At 43.2% G+C, this 20,649-nt stretch overlaps 1 protein-coding gene across 4 annotated transcripts in view; it reads left to right on the forward strand.

Annotated features, from left to right (window-relative positions):
• Positions 1 to 20,649, forward strand: part of FHIT (fragile histidine triad diadenosine triphosphatase) — a 1,061,423-nt gene that overhangs the window by 318,145 nt on the left and 722,629 nt on the right. Inside the window, exon 1 of one of the 4 annotated variants that reach the window (XM_079964182.1) lies at positions 19,898 to 19,970. The exons of the other annotated variants lie outside the window; for them this stretch is intronic. The gene's annotated coding sequence lies outside the window, so the exon portion shown is untranslated. Of the gene's footprint in view, positions 1 to 19,897; positions 19,971 to 20,649 lie in introns of those variants that run through there. 4 annotated transcript variants of the gene reach the window in all.

The raw sequence follows: 20,649 nt of genomic DNA on the forward strand, positions 1-20,649 counted from the left end.
TTGGCTTGCTCAAGGAGGAGCTGGATGCTTTGCCACTCTGCCTAATTTAAATTATGCTTCCAATTTTCCTTGTCTGTGAGGTCTCGGCATGTTGACAGGTGAAATTAAATGCTGCAATTTAGTGGAGAGGGGATAAAAAAGGAAAGAAATAATGTGTAGCCTGGCCCTGTTCTGATGCAAATTCATGCAGAGATAGTTAAGACGGAGCACACGCAGTTGAGTCAAAGAGACACTCTGATCCTTTGCTGATTTATCCAATAACTTGAGAGAGTTCCTGGAGGAGTGGGTGGGTGCGTGTACGTGTATCCATGTATGTTTGTGGGAGAAATGCTGGAACCTGTTCTTAGCTAGATGTTCATTCAGCAAAACACACACACACAATGAATGCTGAACTTTAGCCCCTTTTATGTTTGCCAGAACACATGACAGGTGAAAGTGTGTAGAGGGACAGGGGTTGGTGTCACAAGACCCATTCCAATGCCTCCTCCCAAACCTGCTGGAACGTCTTGTCAGGCCTTCACTGAATCATAGAGTTGGAAGGGACCCTGAGGATCATCTTAGTCCAACCCCTTGCAATGCAGGAATATGCAGCTGTCCCATATGGGGATTGAACCTGCAACCTTGATGTTATCAGCACCACACTGTAACAAACTGAGCTACCCAGGCCTCATGCACTGGGTGTTCCACTGGCTTCTCCTGGGGGAAACTGTTCTTCAGCACTCAATCGGAGCAAACGTCAGTTGGGTTTTCCTGGGGTTGCCATTTGTTCCGATTTAGAACTAAAGAATGGGTTTTCCCCGGGAAGGGAACAGGATGAGGGGGGAACTGCTTGGACCCATGTTTTCTAGCCATGGGACAAAGCGGAAGTGTTAATAAGCCCTTGGTCCACAAATACCTGAGAAGAGCCCATTTGGCGGCATGGTTTGCAACCACATCCTCCCTCTCTTCACACTTTAACCCCTTGTTCATTCAGGTGAACATTTTTCTGATTCGTGCAGTTAAATGATGGATTCGCACAACATTTCCTCTCCCCTGCAAAACAAACTTTATGTGCTCACTTGTGCCAAGCTGGTGGCTGGTACTGACTGTCGCAATTAAGTTTCAGAGGAGGCAAAGATGGTTGTGTGCGCCAGAGATCAATTTCAGCATCATAATGACGTAAAAAGAGCTCTGCTACATGAGGGCAAACCTTGTCTAACAGCAAATCTCACAGTTTAGCTATGAAGAAGTACTTCCTTTTGTCTTTTCTGAATCTTCCAACATCCAGCTTCATTGGCTGTGCCTAAGTTCCAGTATTACAAGAGACTGAGAAGAACTTCCCTTTATCCATAATACATTTGTTAGCCTTGAAGACAGCACAAAACTTCTTTTGGGGGTACCTTGCTTCCTGTGGCCTTATCTAGGAAAAGGTGACACTGTTTTGGAAACTGCACCTGGACTCACAACCACCGTAATCTGGCCTTGCTGGTGGGCTCTGGAACATAACAACGTGTAGAGTGCACCAGTTAGGGAAGCCTATATTAGTATTTACTGGGGTGGAGGGGAAGCATTTTGTACTGTGCACTTGGTTGCAAAATTTGGCTGCTGTCTGACAAGGCAGAATGGCTCAAAATATGGGGAAGAAAAGACATGCCCATTTAAAATGTTGGTTTTTAAAGTACTCAGAAATCAATCACTGTTTCTGGGAAAAGGAACAAGTGCAGTGGCTTTGAGATAAGTGCTGAAGGGAACTTCTGGTTGTTGGTGGAATTGCTCTCAGCTGAAATAGTGAAAAGTGAATGAATGGCATGAGAACATTCTGCACACTGGAAGAGCTGATATGCCAGCAACTCTTGGTGCGGTCATGATAGATAATTCCTGTGGGGTTCAGCCTCTTGCTGTAGACAGCATCCTGTTTTAGCCATTGCAAGTAAGTAAATTCATCATGGGATGTGCAAGTGACCCCCCAAATGAGGTTATCCTGTCTTGAAAAGAAGACAGCATATTTTTAATGAGTATACCGAACACGCCCTTTAGTAGTAATCAAGAGGAAAAGAAACCAGAGGAATGCAAACCCAAAGAGACTAAAGTTGGGAATGTGGCACCCCTCCCTTCAAATGAAATTAAAACCGAGCTTGTTGTGGTCATGATCCTGAAGTACACGAATTTCCATGGTCTGCTGCAGAAAGAGGAAGATGTATGGTACCTTTGTTCAGATCGATAATGCCTGTTCCAAAGTTGAATATAGGAAAACTGTTTCACCTGTTTGTGACTGAAATATGTAAGTATGCAGTGTCAAGTTTAGGATCCAGAGGATAACATTTGCTATCTACTTATCATAGGGCTGAATGGATTTCAAACATACTGTCACATTGTCTCTGTGTCGGATCTGCAGGGAATCACCTCAGGCCAAATAGCTTCTACCAGGACTGCCCCTTTAATGAGAGGCCCCAATCCACCTGTGCAAATGCTGATGGGGAAGGAAGCAACTGCTATCCCTAATGCATAATGAAAGACACCTGGAGCTGAAATAGCCCAGAGGGAGAAGAGAGACTGGCCTGCTTGAGAAGGAAAGAGGGGAGCCTAGGCCTGGGGTAGCCATCTCCCTCCCTTAGTTAGTGGACCAACTAAGACCACAGGGGTAAATTGGCTACAGTAATCTATGCTCTGGTAGCCTCAGGGTTGGATTATTGCAATATGCTTTACATGAGCGACTGGTTTGGAAGCTTCAATTAGTGCAGAATGTGGCTGCCTTGACTGTTGACAGGTCAGAGGCAAACAGACCATATAATGTTAACTCTGTCCCAACTACACTGGCTGCCTGAATGCTTCCAAGCCCAAATCAACATGCTGGTTTCGGCCCTTAAAGCGCTTAGTGGCTTGGGGCTTCCATATCTTCCGGAATACCTCTCCCAATACGAATCTACCTAGACTCTTAGATCTTCGTCTGAGGCCCTTCTCCGGGTTCCCGCTTGAGGCCTGGAGGGTGGTAAGAAGCAAGGGGCCTTTTCTGTTGTGGTTTCCTGTCTGTGGAATGGTCTTCCCAACAAAGTTCACCTGGTGCCTTTGTTGACAGTTTTCTCGGTGCCAGGTAAGGACTTACTTTTCCTCCAGACTTTTGATGGGGTAAGATGTTAATGTTTGCTATTGCTATGCTGCTAAAACTTCCTGTGGCTGCTACAGGGTTGGTGGGTGTTGCTTTGTTCTTGGGACTCAACCAAATGTCTGGTGCTTATGACAGATGCCACTGGAAAGTACTGAGGCATGGAGAAAAACAAGGTGCGGCCACTCTGATAGCTCATGGGACTGTGTTGCCTGTGCTAAGGGCCAGAGGTCAGTAAATCTGGAGTCACTGCATTTTTCCTGTCTTTTCTTCAACTGGGGCTCATGTTTGAGCACATTCTCCCATGGAATACAGGGCATTCAATGTGCTGCTCCCCCAGGACGATCTCACAATATGTCTGTCAGCCAAGGGAAGTAGGCCAACACGTTATTCACAAGAGGACTGCAGGGTGAGAGGCAGGGAAGGCTGGCAGGATGGAGTGCCTGGGTGTGAAGGGAATTCAGCAGCAGGGCTGATAATACTAATAAATCTGCATGGAAAGGCTCACAGGACTTGCGACTTTTGCTTTGGTATAAAAATATGTGGAGTTTACCCTTAGCTGAAAAAGAAAACAACTCATAAAGGCACAGAGGATCCTGAAAAAGCCAATGCTGTTGGTTGGGATTTTATCTTGTATACAATCAATATAGACTCACAGGGCTCTCTCTCCATGATACAATGTGAAATTCGGCTTTCCTTTTTTTTTTTATAAATAATTTTTATTAACAGGCCAATCACATCACATTAATCAAATCACATTAGTTCCAAATTATACAGCCAAATTTTCAATTTTTTGTTGAGGGTACCCATACATCAAGCTCGTCACGAGTCCAAAATTCCGGATAACTCCAGGCATCACATATTTTACTGCTTTAATTAGACAATTCTATCCAGTTCGATCCAGATAGTCCTTTATTACTTTCTTTCTCATCTTGTTGTTATCATATATTCCTTTCTTTGCGATCTCTGATGGTTCTCACAAGCAGACTGAAAACTGGCGTCTCTGTGTAGGTTTTGTACTCTTCAAAAACTATCTCTCTCCGGGACAGCCTCTGTTCAACACTTCCATAAACAAAGTTAACCTTTGGTCTGTCCTTTATTTTTCCACAGGCTAGCCAGATATATCAAACAATATATCAAACAGATCAGGGGGCTCTGTCAGGTCAAACTTGCATTCCAGCACTCCTTCTCTTTTGAACGATCCTGATTCTCCTCCCCCCTGTCCTTCTTTCTCCAGCAAGCCTGTCTTGGCGAGACGCCATTTTTAAACTGCGTCATAAAAATTTTCCTCTTTCTCACCGTTCACCAGTCTTCTCTTCTGTTGTAATCCATCCCCACACAGTTCTTAAAATCCTGCTTATGATTGATAAAAACGCGACGATCTTCTTTCTTTCTGGGGTGAAGGGTTATTAATATCACATCGTGTAAAGAAAAAAGAGGTTTTTTCCTCCACCCCCCCCCCTTCGTTCCAAACATACAGTCTCCTAGTGGTGATTCATCAGAAGATTTACTTATCCGTCCGTCACTCCCGGTCACAGAGATCCATTAATCAGCAGCCTTATCTCGAGCTTTACTTGATGTATGTGCTTCAGCTTCCATTCCAATCATATGTTTCCAATTATAATTCCGAGCTGAAGCAACCAGCACGCGCTAATTGGAATTGGCGTCAGGAAGAGCTGACTTCACCGAGGGCTTGTGCCAAGTGTTTGGCACCCCCATCTCTCGGATCAGGGGGTGCATTGTGAACACCGCTGGCAAGACAGGGTCCCACCACATCCTGGGGGGAAGGGAAGGCTGCCTACTTCCCATAGCAGCCCCTTAATTACCTCGTATGGGTCAGAGAGGTGTTATTGTTGGCCATCTTCCAACGCGCCGCCTGGTGGCCCCGAAATTCGGCTTTCCTAATGGTTTTAAGTACTCTGTTTATCTGATTTAAATCTCTTGCAGATATACTGCTTTTGTTTATGTGTTTGTACTTCTATTGTTTCATTGGGTTGATTTGTTTGATTTACGTCAATAAAAATGAAATCTGCGGAGATGGTTTGTGGGATTAAGAAGGGGAATGGGGACAAGCAGGGTCGGTAAGGACAAAAGCAGGTCTGTTGGCCACACATCGTAAGTGTACATTGTACAGAGAAGGAAGGAAAAGCTGGTATAACAGCACGAAAGAGCAGTAGGAGTCAAGGCAGAGCAAGGGAAAAACCTGTGCAGTGCAATGGACATTGGGTCAGCCTCCAGAAAGGATCTACCTCCCCACAGACTGGTCACGATAGATCAGATCTGTTACCTTCTCTTTGCCCAACTGTATCTTGTGCTGGGAAGGGCTTTTAAAAAAAATCTTGAGAAAGCAACCACCGTCATCAATGACATCCGAGGCACTGCTTTTTAGAAAGAGAACGTAGACATTCTGCCATTCATGATTAGTGTTGGGTTTTGTCCAATAATCTCTACCCATTGAAAAATGAAAATAGGAAGCTGGCTCCAACTTGTCGCAGGACCGAGGGCTTAATAACATTTGCTTCCATTAATTACCCGGGCAGCAAAGCCAGAAGTCAAGTTCAGCTGAACTCCCCTGCATTGTTGGGAAAAGGGAGGAGATGAATTTAATGTACTCCTTATGGGCTTTGAATGAGAATAAGGAAACAAATCCAGGAAGTCACTAGAAGAACTTATGTGATCTCCTACCACTCTTTTAACTTTGTTAGGTTTTTAATAGGTAGGATCCAGGAATAGGTGTGCCTTGTTTTGCAGCATCTTCATTACCCCTTTAAGGAGACATAAGAGGCTTATTTATATTGCTAGCTCTTGGAAATGATAACAGAAGAGGCTATGATCTTATATCTGGTGATTATATATAGTCCCCTCCCCCTAAAATAAAAATAAAAGAGTGTTTCACCTGCCAGCTGGCCCCTTGCAGTTAAGGTTACATTGTTGTAGGGGAAAAACAATCCACTGTGTCTATTTATAAAAGCTCCAGGCAGCTCACGAAATAGAAATATATCACAATATAAATTTTATAGCAGTTGCTAAAGCAAAAATAGAGACAATAAAATCACCACAATTAATTAATGGAGTAAAGCAGTTAAAGTCATTCTTTATGCCGCTAAAATATCACTAAAAGCACAGTGAAAGCACACTGATGTGCATGTGCTGGTAAGCTCCTGGTTGGGTTACTGCAATGCGCTCTGTGTGGGGCTGCCCTTGAGGCTGACCCATAAGCTGCAGCTAGGGCAGAATGTGGCAGTTCAAGTGCTCCCTGGGGCAGAATATCACCCTCATATTACACCAATGCTGAAAGAATTGCACTGGTTGCCATTTAGTGACTGGGCCAAGTTCGAGGTTGTAGTAGCGGTCTACAAAGACCTGTATAGATTTGGACCAGGATATCTATACATACCTAGACATTCACTGTACTCTGCAAATGCCACATCGCCTTTTGTGCAGCGGCACCTCTCATTACATCCCAGACAGGTGTCATCTCCATTGTCCTTTCAGCAGCTGCTAAAGATGCCCCTCTTTCAACAAACCATCCAAGTGGGGATTTTTGTCTCACTCAGTATCTGAATTTATTTATACATATGCATTTGCTTTCTCTTGTTTTTTCAAATGCAATTGTTTTGTATTTATAGTTATTGTATTGTGAAATCACTTTGATATGTTAATATCATTAATAATGGTGATATTGATCATGAAATCGATTGAGTTTCCCTCAGAAACCAGGAGGACTGTGTCTCGGACAGGTGTTCCTTGGCAGAGAATTGCATGGGGCCGAGGGCACAATGGTCAAGGCTGTGCTATGCTTCTCCCCATGTTTCTGTTTCCTACATTAAAGGATACTTGGTGGGACACGTTCTGCACTGGGAATTGCAAGTTAAATATGCTACAGCAAGGCCTCTACCTTGGCCAGGGTCCTTCTTGGAGCTGGAGATGCAAAGGCAGATGGGATTCTTTCCTATACCTTTAACAGCTGCGTTGAAGAGAGAATTTCAATGGATGCAGCTTTCCTCACCGACGCATGACAACCTGAGGCCACAAAATTCCCTGTTCTACACCACTGTTAAAAATACAGGAGCCTTCCATTGCCATCTGATCTCCTTGCCTGAGACTTATTTTTGGCTTGGCATCAAGACAGCAGTGGTGATCATCCTGCCTTTTCCGTAGGGCAGGAAGGATGGTGTGAAGGCAGGTGGGGGGGGGGACAGTTTGGTGTTCCAGGTGTCGCTGAACTACATCAGCTCAAAAAACCACCGGCAATGTTAGGGATGATGGGAGTTGTAGTTTGGCAACATCTGGAGGTCCAGAGGTTCCCCGCAGCTGTTGTAGGGATATTCCTTGCCAGTCTCAGATCCTGCTTGAAACAGGAGCTGAAATGCTAGGAACTATAATGAGAGAATTGATCCGTAGATATATGTAGTAGAGGGGCTTTATTGAGTTACAGTCAACACGGATTTACAAAATACAGATCACGTCAAAGAAACCTGAAAGCCTTTTCCAATACAGTCACTGAGTGGGCAGAGAAGGCAGACATCGCACACATAATATGTCTGAGTAGCTGCGAGGCCTTTGACACCGAACCGCACAGGAAGCTAACAATAGTTTTGACAGACAGCACAGTGGTTGACAGACAGGAAATAGTGAGATATTATTGATGATTACATCAGAGGTAGACAGAAGAACACAGATCTTGAGGCCGTGAACTTACAAAGATGGGCTTGGAAGGAAAGGCATTTGTTTATTTATCTAGCAGCTTGGGAGGGAAGATGTGTGTTTTATTCTTAAAGAGTTTATTATGTTCCTTTTTTATTTTTGAGGGGCTGCGAGAGCAGCTTATTTGTGAATGATATAGAACAGCAGCTACCCCTTTCTCCCTGCCCTGCCTTTTTGGAGTGAGGCAGAGCCAGATGTCACATCTAAGATGCCGCTGTGTGTGCAGAAAATGATATTCTGACATGTTAAAGATGCATACCAACCCCCAACCCCTCTGTTTCTTCCCATACACAGTTTTATTAGGAATGGATTTCTGGAATACCTAGGGCACAACCCAGTCAAAGTACACCAATTCCGATGACACAGTGCTGCCTTGTACTCGTATACCAGTCTACTTGGAAGTAAGTCCCATGGAGTTCAGGGGGGTTTGCAGCCTAAAACATGTGCATTACTCTTTCCGTTAAGCCAAAGGGGCTCAAAAGTGCTTGCTTTTGCTTGCCTGCATCATGCCCAAAGAGTTTCATCACTCAGGACAGATTCAGCTGAGATCATTGGGAATGTCACTTGCGTAAACCGGGGCTGAAGAGAGACAAATGTGTCCCCTGTTGTTATACTTCCGATGCAGCAATTAAAAGTGAATGATGACCATGATATTATTACCAAGAAAGAGGGAGGAAGAGGAGAACCATTGAATATATATATATATATATATATATATATATATATATATATTTGTAAATGGACATGATGCCTGTGCTTTGAAAAGGTTCAGGGAGTGAGGAGGGACACTGGCCGGTGAAGTTACAAATGACATTTTAAAAAGGAAATTAGACATAAAGTGAAAGAGGAAATTTGTGTATGTTTCTCAAACTGCCAGGTCACATTACGGCTTGCCTCAGTTTTTAATCTGCTTCATAAAACATAGGGAGATGTTGTATTCTTCTCTCATGGACGCTAGTTTTGCACAGTGGGGCTCGGCCCATGTTATATGTCAACAGGACGAGCCCCCAGTGATGGTGGTTGCTTCACAAATTGTGACTAAGAAGGACTTGTAATTTAAATGGGGCTCTGTATAATCTGGAAGCTTCAAATGGGTTATCTGTATTTCTGCACAGGAGATGCCAGTCACTCGTGGTATGCGTGATGATATGATCTGCTTGTCTCTGGAGCCAGAGCTTGCGTAGTACTCCAAAATAAATAAAGCCCTTGGATTTATTCCCTGTCTTCACAAGTGTTAAAGACTGGGTACAATCTAATAGGTTTTTTGTAAGTGGGGTTGGGGCGAACATTATCAGCTTTCAGGAGCTGGTCTCCTGCTTGACATGGAACTGGAGTGTAATTTCAGGTTCGATTTTGCAGAACTACAACTCCCATCATGCCAGGCCATTGGCCATGTTTGATGGCTTGGTGGGAGCTGTGGTTCAGAAACATCTGGAGGGCCAAAGGTTCCCCACACCTAGCCTATAAGAGCATAGGCTAGCAATAAGATGTATTCTGTATGGCAAATGAATGTTCAATATAGAATGATGTTAATAGTATATATGCCTTTTGTGTGACAAAACCAATGCCATTCTTAAGCTTACTGTATACAGTCAACCCAGCATAGAATCTGAAATACACAATTTTCTAGCATAAGTTTTAGGTGTTTGTTAGACTCAGGGTGGAAGTAGATCAGGAAAGTATTTCAAATTGAAACTTATACAGGGGTACCTCAGGTTACAAACACTTTGGGTTACAGACTCCTCTAACCCAGAAGTAGGTTAAGAACTTTACCTGAGGATGAGAACAGAAATCGTTAGCTAAAGTGGTACCTCAGGTTAAGAATGATTTCAGATTAAGAACGGACCTCTGGAACGAATTAAGTTCGTAACCAGAGGTACCACTGAACTTGCTTAGCCAGTTTCCAAATGTCTTTTACCTACGTGTTGTTGTTGTTGTTGTTGTTGTTGTTGTTGTCACTCTTACTATTAGTTATGTTTCTTGAAATGATCCTTTTTTCTTCTCCCCCGCCCCATGTTCTAGTTACACGCAGGGAAAGTGCATCAAGTCTTAAAAGACTTATTTGCCAAAATTGTTCCTGACAACTTCATAAAAAGAAAAGAAAAGTGTTTACCAAAAAAAGCATTTAAAGTTAATTAGAATGGAAAGCAGTTCCTGTGCCTGATACAGAAAAGTGATCTACTGAACCTCCCCCCTTCCCCCTTCTCCCCCCCCCCATTTATCAAAGAGATTTTTCATCATATTGCACATCTGCAGCCTTCAGAACAAATTCTGGCGAGAGCACTCAGTGTCACCATGAGAAAAAGGCTTAGATGTTTCCCCGGGATAGGGGGGAGAAAAGCAACCCCCTATCAATTCCCATTTCTCAGACAGAATGATGCCTTTAACACTCGGTAATGAAAATTTTTATATGTGAGAGGGATTACCAGCATCAGCCTGTTATTGTCCTTTGATGTGCCCCAGAAATATTACAGTAGAAGTTATTAAAGAATAAATTGTGGGAAGCAAATAGCCCCTCTAGCTCAGTTTGCCACTTTGCCCTTTAGTCAGTTTCTGTCATGGTAAATTCCTTCTTTCATGGAGGGTTGTTTACCTTCTTTTAGCTTTGTAAAGACTTCTCTCTCTCTTAAATGAAAGAGATGCTCGATGACACAGTATTTTACATCTTTGGCATTACATGAATGATGAAAAATAGATTGATCATCAGTGACTACTCTTGTATGTCAAAAGGTTCGGTGGACTTTAGAGCAGGATGGCTCAACCTTCTTAAATCTTTTTTTTACCGTCAAGAGTTGGGTCAGTTAGTTTTGCATAGAGCCCAACCATTCTCTGCTTTTCTCTGAAATGGAGAAAATATAGAGCGTGCCGAGTTGTGTCTGACAGCGTGTGAAAGTTTGCATCTCCAAGATTTAATTTTGAAAACCTGCCAGGTTTTGAATTGGTGCATAATTTCATTAACTTATGGTCCACAATTCCAGCAAAGGGGTCTGACGTTTGAGTGAACGCCAATTAACTTGCACCTTCACTCCACAGAGAACTAAGACTTGGAGATGTGGTGATGGGTGGCATGATACCCACTGATTGGATGGATTTCACCAAGGGACACGCTGCGATCAAGGCCACTGGAGATGAAAGGCCAAGTGCTTATTAGTACTTCTCTCTAGGGATTAATTAGGTTTTTTCTATTTCTGTGGAAGAGCCGTCATGCCTAAAAGTAATTTGGGTGGATGATAGGAAACTGATAGATGGCCAGGAAATGTAGACACATTGCCTTCAGTCTTGTTTATTTTCAATTCTCAATTTTGTCCACTTGAGAATGAACTGAAAGTTAGAAATAGCCTCTGGGCCAGGGAGCGAGTGAGAGACAGAGATTTTTCCCCTTTCACTGTTTTAATAGATTATATAATAAATTATGAAATACCGTTTGGTTTCTAGAGACATACTGAAGGTTAAAGCGAATCAATTTATGTCAGTGAGCTCACATGTTTGAGTGTTTCAGACCGCTTCATCAAACAGTGGGTTGTTCCCTCCCGATTTTCTTTTCTGCCTTTGCTCGTGGGCTTGTAAAATGCTATTCCTTTGCTTAATTGTTTTAAAGGCACATGTGCTCCGCAAACTTTTATTCTTATTACAGAACAATCAAACCTGTGTTGCTTTATTTGTGGTTTTTATCTGCCCAGTTTTGTTTGAATTGCCATATTACAGTCAAACCTCGGTTCTCGAACGGCTCCATTTTCGAACGTTTCAGTTCCCAAACACCAAAAAACTGCTCCGATTTTTGAATGTTTTTCGGAACCCGAACATCTGACGCAGCTTCCGCTTGGGTGCAAGAAGCTCTTGCAACCAATCGGAAGCCGTGCCTTGGTTGTCGAATGTTTTGGAAGTCGAACGGTCTTCCGGAACGGATTACGTTCGACAACTGAGGTTTGACTGTACTGAGAAAATAAAGGGAAGTGGGAGAAAACTCTTCAGTTTTGCTATCTGTGATAGCCAAGAGGGCCTCCCCAAGAGCTGAAACTTTTGACCCTTGTCATAGGAATGGAGGCAGCTTCCTTATACTGAGCCAGACCATTGGTTTATCTCGATCAGTACTGTGCACTCTGATTGGCAGCCAGTCTCTGGGATTTCAGACTGAATTTCATCCCTGCCTGGAGATACTGGTGATTGAACCTTCTGCACCCAAAGTAGATGCTCTACCACTGAGCTACCACACTTTCCTGTTGGGAAGCTGTCTCACAAGAGTAACACAGTTCATAGCAGACAGAATATGTGATAGAAGGAGATTAAATGTACAGTGGTACCTCGGGTTAAGTACTTAATTCGTTCCGGAGGTCCGTTCTTAACCTGAAACTGTTCTTAACCTGAAGACCACTTTAGCTAATGGGGCCTCCTGCTGCTGTCACACCGCCGGAGCACGATTTCTGTTCTCATCCTGAAGCAAAGTTCTTAACCCGAGGTACTATTTCTGGGTTAGCGGAGTCTGTAACCTGAAGCGTATGTAACCCGAGGTACCACTGTACATGACTGTTTATCCGGCAGTCCCTCCACTATCCTATATCTGATCACGTGAAGCTTTTAAATTTGGGGAGGGAGATAGGACAGGCGTGACAGGAGAGGCCTACACAATGAGTTCTAGCAACTTGAAGACTGGGGGGGATCTTTTTCTTCTCATCCTCCTCACTGCTTTCTTCTGTACCAAAACCCTCCCCAGATCACTATCCCCTTGGACAGTATGTGCTATGTTGCACACTGGGCTGTGTGAAGTGGTGCTGCCTCTGCCCAGTTTTAGGTAATTTCTCACCTCTTACTGTAGCTCTGTGTGACACGGCACCCCTTTCCACACTGTTTGAACTGTGACTTCTGAAAAGCATGGTCAGGGTGAAGGGGTTTAAAGGAAGATGGAGTCAGTTGCACGAGCTGTTTCCACTTGTGCAACCTCTGGATACAACACACAGATCCAGCGGGTTGTTTTCGAACTCATCAGAATTGTGCCCCATTATGATCAACTAGGCAAGTTAGTCTTGCCTTAAGTTTTAGTGATTTTTAGTGGGAATTTTTGTCCAACTAACTTACTTGTGGCTAGACATATATAAGTTTGCCTTGAGTTCAGTGGTGCTTATTCTTATCCAGGCATGGGCAAACTCGGCCCTCTAGATGTTTTGGGACTACAACTCCCACCATCCCTGACCACTGGTCCTGTTAGCTAGGGTTGATGGGAGCTGTAGTCCCAAAACATCTGGAGGGCCGAGTTTGCCTATGCTTGTTCTTATATTTGGAAAAAGGGGCGGGAGAGAGAGAGAGAGAGAGAGAGAGAGAGAGAGAGAGAGAGAGAGAGAGAAAGCACCAGAGCACAGTTGCTTTAAAAGAAGGTGGTATTATAACCAGTGATAATGATGATGAATGCAGATTGCTATGTAAGTAATGGATTAACATTAATCACCGATTCATGTATAGTGTAGAAATTTAAACTAATATTGAAATGCAAATTACCCTACAGAAACCCAGTCCTCCACCTTGCCTGTTTGGTCACTGCTCATTAATGTTGAAAGCAGTGACACTTTCAGGACACAGGTGGCCCATGTAGTAACTCAGCCAGCATATAGTATCCAAAACAGGACCTGATTCAACTGAAAAGTTGCACTAGTGGGAGCCGGCACAACGAGTCCTGCTACAGCAACAATGCTTTTCCTGCCTTTGCTCCTCCCATGCACCATGAAATTAGTTCTAGGGGTTTGGGATAACCCCAGAACAGCTTGTGGGGGGGAGAAGAGGAAGATGCTTGCAGTCTCCTTAGCACTACTTTGAATTCCATCCATGGTAGCAAGTGTGGTGCATCAAATAGGAAGGTACCTGATATGGCAGCATATTGGACTTCTGACATCCAATGGGTCTGAGTGCTTTTTGACAGCCCACTAAGCTCCTCCTTAGGATCTATATATATGCCTCCCAGCCCACAGGGCCCCTCCTGTGGGTCAAACTCCTCTTGGGGACCCTGCTTCTCATCCTCCAGCCTGCTAACTCCCTTTCCTGGGTCATCCAGCTCCCCGATCACCCCCACATTTTTCCTCAGCATCCAACAATCTCCACAATGTCTCTCTAAAGGACTCCTGACATTTAAAGGTCTGCACGTTTTAAGGCCAGTGGGATCGGTTGCAGTCCACCGCCTATTCGCATCCTCCTGGGTTGCCATTCCAAGCACCCTTTGTGTGCAGTGCTTTCTTAGCTGTCAGTTTACAACAAGCTGGCCGACTACAATTATCACGGCTGGCTGACTACAAGTTGGAAAAGTCGGTACAGTGGAACCTCGGTTTTCGAACGTTATCCATTCCGGAAGACCGTTCGACTTCCAAAACATTCGAAAAATGGGCAGTTGGCAAAATCCACTGAGAAAAAAGAAAAACACACAGCGGAAGCCATTCAACTTCTGAGGTGCATTCGAAAACGAGAGCATTTACTTCCAGGTTTTCAGCGTTTGGCTTCCGAAATGTTCAGCTTCTGAGACACTCGAAAACCGAGGTTCCACTGTATCTTTCTGTCAAATCCCAGACTCCCCTCCTCCCTGGATTCAGTCTGAACATAGTGAGTGACACAGAGATATCTCTGTCTCTCACACAACTTTTCCCACACAAAGTTGTGTGAGAGACAGAGATGTTTTTGTGTCACTATGTTCAGGCTAAATCCAGGGAGAAGAGGAGTCTGGGATCTGAAAGAATGATATCGGCTTTTCAGGCATGTTGTAGCCAGCCAGCCAGCCAGCCAGCCAGCCAGCCAGCCAGCCAGCCAAGACCATGTTTATCTGACTCCCCCCAGAATTAAACCAAACAATTTGCATATATTTCAGGGTCTGGGTGACTGTAAGAACCAATCAGGTGCAGAGACCAAAGCCCTTTTTTCACAGCATCTCCTAGAGCAGTATCAGCAGAAATGCTGGATGTATTTAGCTAAGAAAGACAATAATTCTGAAGATGGTGTGCGAGGAACAAGTGCGGAAAAATGCTGTTATATGAAAATTTAAATAGGTCCATTTTTTTCACAGGTCTGCTGCACAGGTTTTTCCTCCATGGAACTGCAGGTTCCCCTTTAGTCTTACTGTTCCTCTTCAGAAGGCGAATCTACCTAATTCACACTTTCTGAAGCAATGCACAAACTGGAACACAGCCATCCTTCAAAATCTGCATGTGTCTGAATTTTTCAATGCAGTTCCCCAGCCAAGAAATGCATACAAAAATGCATATTTTAGAGTAAAATGTGCATATAAAGTCACATATTCATGAAAATAGCAAACAGAAGTGCATTTTATTAGGCAAATTCACTTTGCAAAAATGTGCATATGAGGCAAAATTGCATTCAAGGGTCTGTATATTAGGAGAAATTTTTTTTTTATAAGATATTTATTGAAATTTTCAAAAAGAAATACAATGTAGACCAAAAAAAGGGAACAACAAAAATACAAAAATACAAAAACAGAAACAACTCAAAACACGTATAATTTCCAATTACTTACTTTCTTTTAACTTATTTTCCAGACCTCCTCGTACCTCCCTTTCTTATATTCCAGTTCAAATTATTAATTCAGCAAATCCTCACCATTAATCTTTACTTATTTCAAAACCTTATTTTCCATATCTCTTAAGCATTACAGCTGGAAACCACTTAATTTCTATCCCACATCATTCTAACATTCATTGATTTTACAATATTTCTGCAAATAGTCTTTAAACTTCTTCCAATCTTCTTCCGCCGACTCTTTTCCCTGGTCTTGTATATTAGGAGAAATTTGCATTAAAGGGGAATATGAATTTTCATGCAGACTTTTTCTTTTTTAAAAAAAATATATTGCAAACTGAGGTGAAAGTTTTGACAGCTAAACTGAAGATTGGAAAAATGAGAAGCTGAGAGAAACTGAAATTGGTAGATTTGTGCATCCCTGCCCGCTATGTTACGTTACATCATGCCTTCTCACATGAATGTAAACATCTGCTACACTGTTGCTTGTGCCCCCCCCCCCATCCTGCATGGAGTGACCGGTTTGTCTTGAATTGGTGTGAGAGTGATTTCTCAGGCCCATTATATTTGTCAGCGGCCGTTACTTTTGAAACAGGTATTTCTCCTTCTTCTAAAAAAATTATTAAAAAAAAATTTCTTGTATCCTCATGGCACGGACCATAAAAATAGTAAGTAAGTGGGTGAGAAACATAGATAGCAAACAGTGACAGGTGAAAAATACGAGCTGCTAGATTAACAAAACAGCATTGCCTGCTCTCTTGATATGGTAACACTCAGATGGGTTATCTTCCATGTGAGTTGGTGAATTTCTTGGTATAGTGTTACAGTGGTGCCTCGGTTTTTGAACGTCTCTGTTGACAAACGTTTTGGAACTCGAACGCCGTAAACCTGGGAGTAAATGATTCTGTTTTCAAACACGCCTCGGAAGTTGAATGGCTTCCGCTGAGTGTATATATTATTTTCCCCAGTTTTCTCTATTAAATTTGCAGGCTGCCCTTTGCGCCTCAGTTTTTGAACATTTCGGAACTTGAAACGGTCTTCCGGAATGGATTACATTCGAAAACTGAGGTACCACTCTATAGACAGATAGGGAAAGATCCCTTGAGATCCCTGTAGATCTCCAGTAGTGGAGCTTGACACTTGTTTGGGGGCTGTAATACTACATGCAGCTTGGGTCTCCAGTGTGGCAACCACGTGGTTTTCATCTGGCACACATTAAGCCTCTGATTCCCACCCACCCATTTCGTCACAAGGCAGTGAGCATGGCATCCTTTTTTCCTACCCCAATAATTACCTAGACCTGAAGGGAGGAAGTTGGAATATGCTCCTTTTCTTTCAAGGCTCATCATTTATTCTACTGGATGCAGTGTTTACTCAGATCCCTTGTAAAAGTGGGGTCTCTCTCTCTCTCTCTCTCTCTCTCTCTCTCTCTCTGATTGTGTGTGTGTGTGTGTGTGTGTATGGTTTCATTAAAACGGGCTTTTTCAGTGACATGTTCCCCCATTTGTGGAATTTGCTCCCCAGGGAACCACGTCAAACACCATCATTGTCAGTTTTTAGGTACAAGGCTAACATATTTTTATTCCATTTGTGGTGGTTAAATTGGCAAATACTGTGGTGCTCATCTCTTAGCGGGGTGGGGTAAGACTTGTCCTTTTATTGTAACATTGGGCAAGCAATTTAGGCATTTTGTATTGTATGTAGCGTGCTCTGGTCCATGGGGTCACAAAGAGTCGGACACGACTAAACAACTAAACAACAACAAATTGTACGTGGGTTGTTGTTTCTTTGGAATGGAATTTTAATTCACCTAACCTGTTTATATTCTACCTGGTTATGTCTGTTAGAGGCCTTTAAAAAAAACTGACTACCAAATGCATAAAACAACAAAAACAACATACTTTTTCTTGTTCTGCCTCTCTGTAGGGGTGGGGCTGTCCTGGGTGACAGAGCCTATGACCCTCGCTTAAAACTCCAAATGCATCCATGGGCCTTAAAGAAGTTGGCGACTCCTGTAGCATGGTGGAAAGATATCACTTCAGCCACAGAATAACTTAGGTGGCTTTATGCAAGCCATTATCTCGCTTTTCATCAATATTCAGATATTATGAAGGGGTTGCTGTTAGGAAGTCCATGTATGAGTTCATGTAAGTGAGGGTGTGTAATGGTGTAGTGTGGTTACTCGTGCGCAAACTGCCTCCACTTCAATTAGATGGTTTGCTCAAACATGTTTAGGGTTAGAGCTTGCCCTCCGTGACCTGTTAGTCACTTGCAGAATCTGCCAGTGGGCGTTTCTTGAATCTCTTCCAGCATAAAAGCTGCTTGACCCCAAGTCTCCGCCTATGTTCCCTGTGCGGAACACGTCTGCGCAAGTAAGGGGATGGCAAGGGCGTGCCAGCGCTCTCTCCACTGGTTTCGGTTGAAGGGTCTTGGAGCCCTGACACCGATTCCTCCATCTCCTCTCTATTGGTGTCACGCTGAATTCCTTCCCCCCGACTGGTTCCCTCTCCGGCATCGCTCTGGAGCCCTGCCTCCGCTTTTCGCTCTGATGTCAGTTCCCTGACAGGGTGTTTACCTGAAAGTGCTGTTCTGACACTGATACATTTAAAACTGTATGCAATATGCATTCTGTGGTCCTGAGGATTCATTCCCAAGTGGTGCATAAGCTCAAGGCAGCCCTGCATAAAGAGGCCTCCATTGTGCAACATTAATCTATGGCCGACCTTAAAGTTTAGAATATTTCACACCAGGGCGATTAGGAACACCCACAGTTTTGTTCGATGCATGTTTTAAGAGTGTTTTGTTACATGTTTCTTTGGCTTCCCAATGCTGATAAATATTGCACTCAAAATAGCCACCTAACTGGAGAGAAAATATTCTTTCCAGCATGCTGTGTATGGATTATGGGGGGAAGTTGCAGTTCTCCTAGTTGTAAGAGATGTCTAATTACCGTGGTGAACAAACAGCCCCGTATATTCAACAGAAGTGCAGCTTTCCCCCCGCAACAATGAAAGCAAGATGTGCTGTTCCTGGGAGAAGGAAGAAGAGCTGCAGAGTAACCTGAGGCCATTTTTCTGACTGTAGCCAGGCAGTTTTGCTTCAGGGTACTGCTTTTGTTATCTCCCCTTGCGCCCTCTGAGAATGAAAGCGTACAGCGAAGCTTCCAAGAGAGAACTATCTGTTTGAGCGAGATTCGGTAGCTGAAGGAAGTTTCTATTGATGGATAGGAAAAGGAGCCGCTCCATCATCACTAAAACAATGTCTGCTCAATGGACCCGCTGTGATTGCTGAAGGCTTCTCTCCTCTATCCTAGTTTAGCAACAAAAGGTTACACGAGGAGTCCTAGAGTCGAACCTCAGGTGGGTGCCCTGCACACGCTTTCAGATGAATGGTCTGCTCTCTCCACCCTTGTACCAAAGCCAGATTTTGCCAGCAAAGGAAATCCCTGTTCATGTTAGATCCTGCTGAGAAGCAAATAGTTGTTTGGGGATTTAAGCCTCATTACATTCTGTTTGAAAAACACGGCTCACCTTGATGACCAAAGAATTAATCCATGTTACGGTTGACTCATCCACCCCCCCAATTCCCCCCCCATTCAATTCACAGACAAATTGGGGACAGGTTCAGTAATTGGGGTGGTGCAAACTAGGAATCAGCAAATGCATCAGTTTGGGTTTCCCTCAGTTTCTCCTTTTCCCAATCCACATTTCTGCATCAGCTGGCAATTATTTTATTTTTATTTTTTTAAAACAGTCCTCGTTAAAATTAAACATACATTTTTGACAGCTTTTTAGTGCACATTGCTCCTAATATAGACATCTTTGTTAGTATGCACCTTTTGCAAGAAAGCATTTTTATTTTTTTATTTTTTTTAAATTTTCATTGGAATTTTATTTATAACATAGCATAACCCCCCCCACCCCCAGTACACAAATCCACCCTCATTAAACATGAACATAACATACAGTGAGCATAACATACAACAATAAAAACAACCAAATAAAAGACTTCCTTTATCCTGTATCTGGCTTCCTTATTTACTTCTTATAAACTGTTTCCTTTATGAATAATTATTAAGATTTTTCTAATTATAACTTAAATATCCACAAAGTCTCCTGCAGACATTAATCGAAACAAGTCCAGGTATGTATTTTAGGGCACTGTTTAGTGAAGTATTCTCTGCATTTCCCCCATGCTTTTTGAAACTCTTGTCTAGTGTTATTTTTACCAGCTCCTTACACACACACACACACACACACACACACACTTGCAAAATTCAGAGAAGGATGAATTTCAAAGAATGCATCACTTTGGATTCTGCACTGTCCTGGGAAGTGCTGATTAGGTTGGTTCTCATTAAAATGAACTGAACCAAAATTCTCCTCCCATCCTTACTGCAAACAAGGATGGATTACAGCCTACCTACCGTGCTAGCATCCTTTCCCTACTGCTGCTTAGCAGTCCCCGCCCCCCTGGTGCTCTTTCCAGGCAGGAAACTCACTCCGGTGCCTCTCCGGAAACCAACTCAGAGTGAAAACAGAAACAGGAAGCAATACTAATAATACTAAGCAGTGGGGAGAGTGACTGCACATGCAGCAACAGCAGCAAAAAGAGTGAAGAAACACACACCGAGGGATTTGGGGAAGCATTCCACACCACCCCAGCCCTCTGAAAAGTAAGCTTTTGAAAACTCAGGAGAATTCTATTTAATAATAATAATAATAATAATACTGTGACTAATTAGCTTTCACTGCATAGGGCAAGGGGGTGATATTCTACCATCCACAGAACAGTACTTTCTCAATCCTTAGTTTTTTTGCCTGTTTCTCTCTATTATTACGTGAACAGCTACAGCTGGCGATTGCTGCCAAGGTACGCACTCTGCATAAGGAGCTTGAAATCTCGAAAGCTTGACCTTTGCCGCTGACACGGCCAAGACGTCGTTGTGGCTGCTTTTCAGTCTCTGCAACTGGAAGAGTTGTGACAGTGTGTTGGGAAGTCACATGATATCTGTCGTAAATGTACAGCGACGGAATGAAGGTGATGTTTTACTGCAGTACTTAACACTTGGCACTAAGTAGGAGTTGATTAGGCAGGAAATAGACAATGAATTAATTTGAGCAAATTACAAGGGGATTAGTAGTGGATGTAGTTTTATGTCACAAGTGGAACATGATAGAGATGCTTACCCGGGAACGGGAGTGAAACAGGCCTACTTCGGTGTGTTTATATAGCTTTTATTGTACTATTTGTGCTTCTGAGAGCAAAAAAGTAAAAGAAAGTAGAAACTACTGTGGATTTTTAGATAGGCTCTATGATTAAAGAGTAATCTACTCAAGGGCAGACCACTATGT

The sequence above is a fragment of the Podarcis cretensis genome, assembly GCF_951804945.1.
Source record: "Podarcis cretensis genome assembly, chromosome: 2".
Taxonomy (NCBI): Eukaryota; Metazoa; Chordata; class Lepidosauria; order Squamata; family Lacertidae; genus Podarcis; species Podarcis cretensis.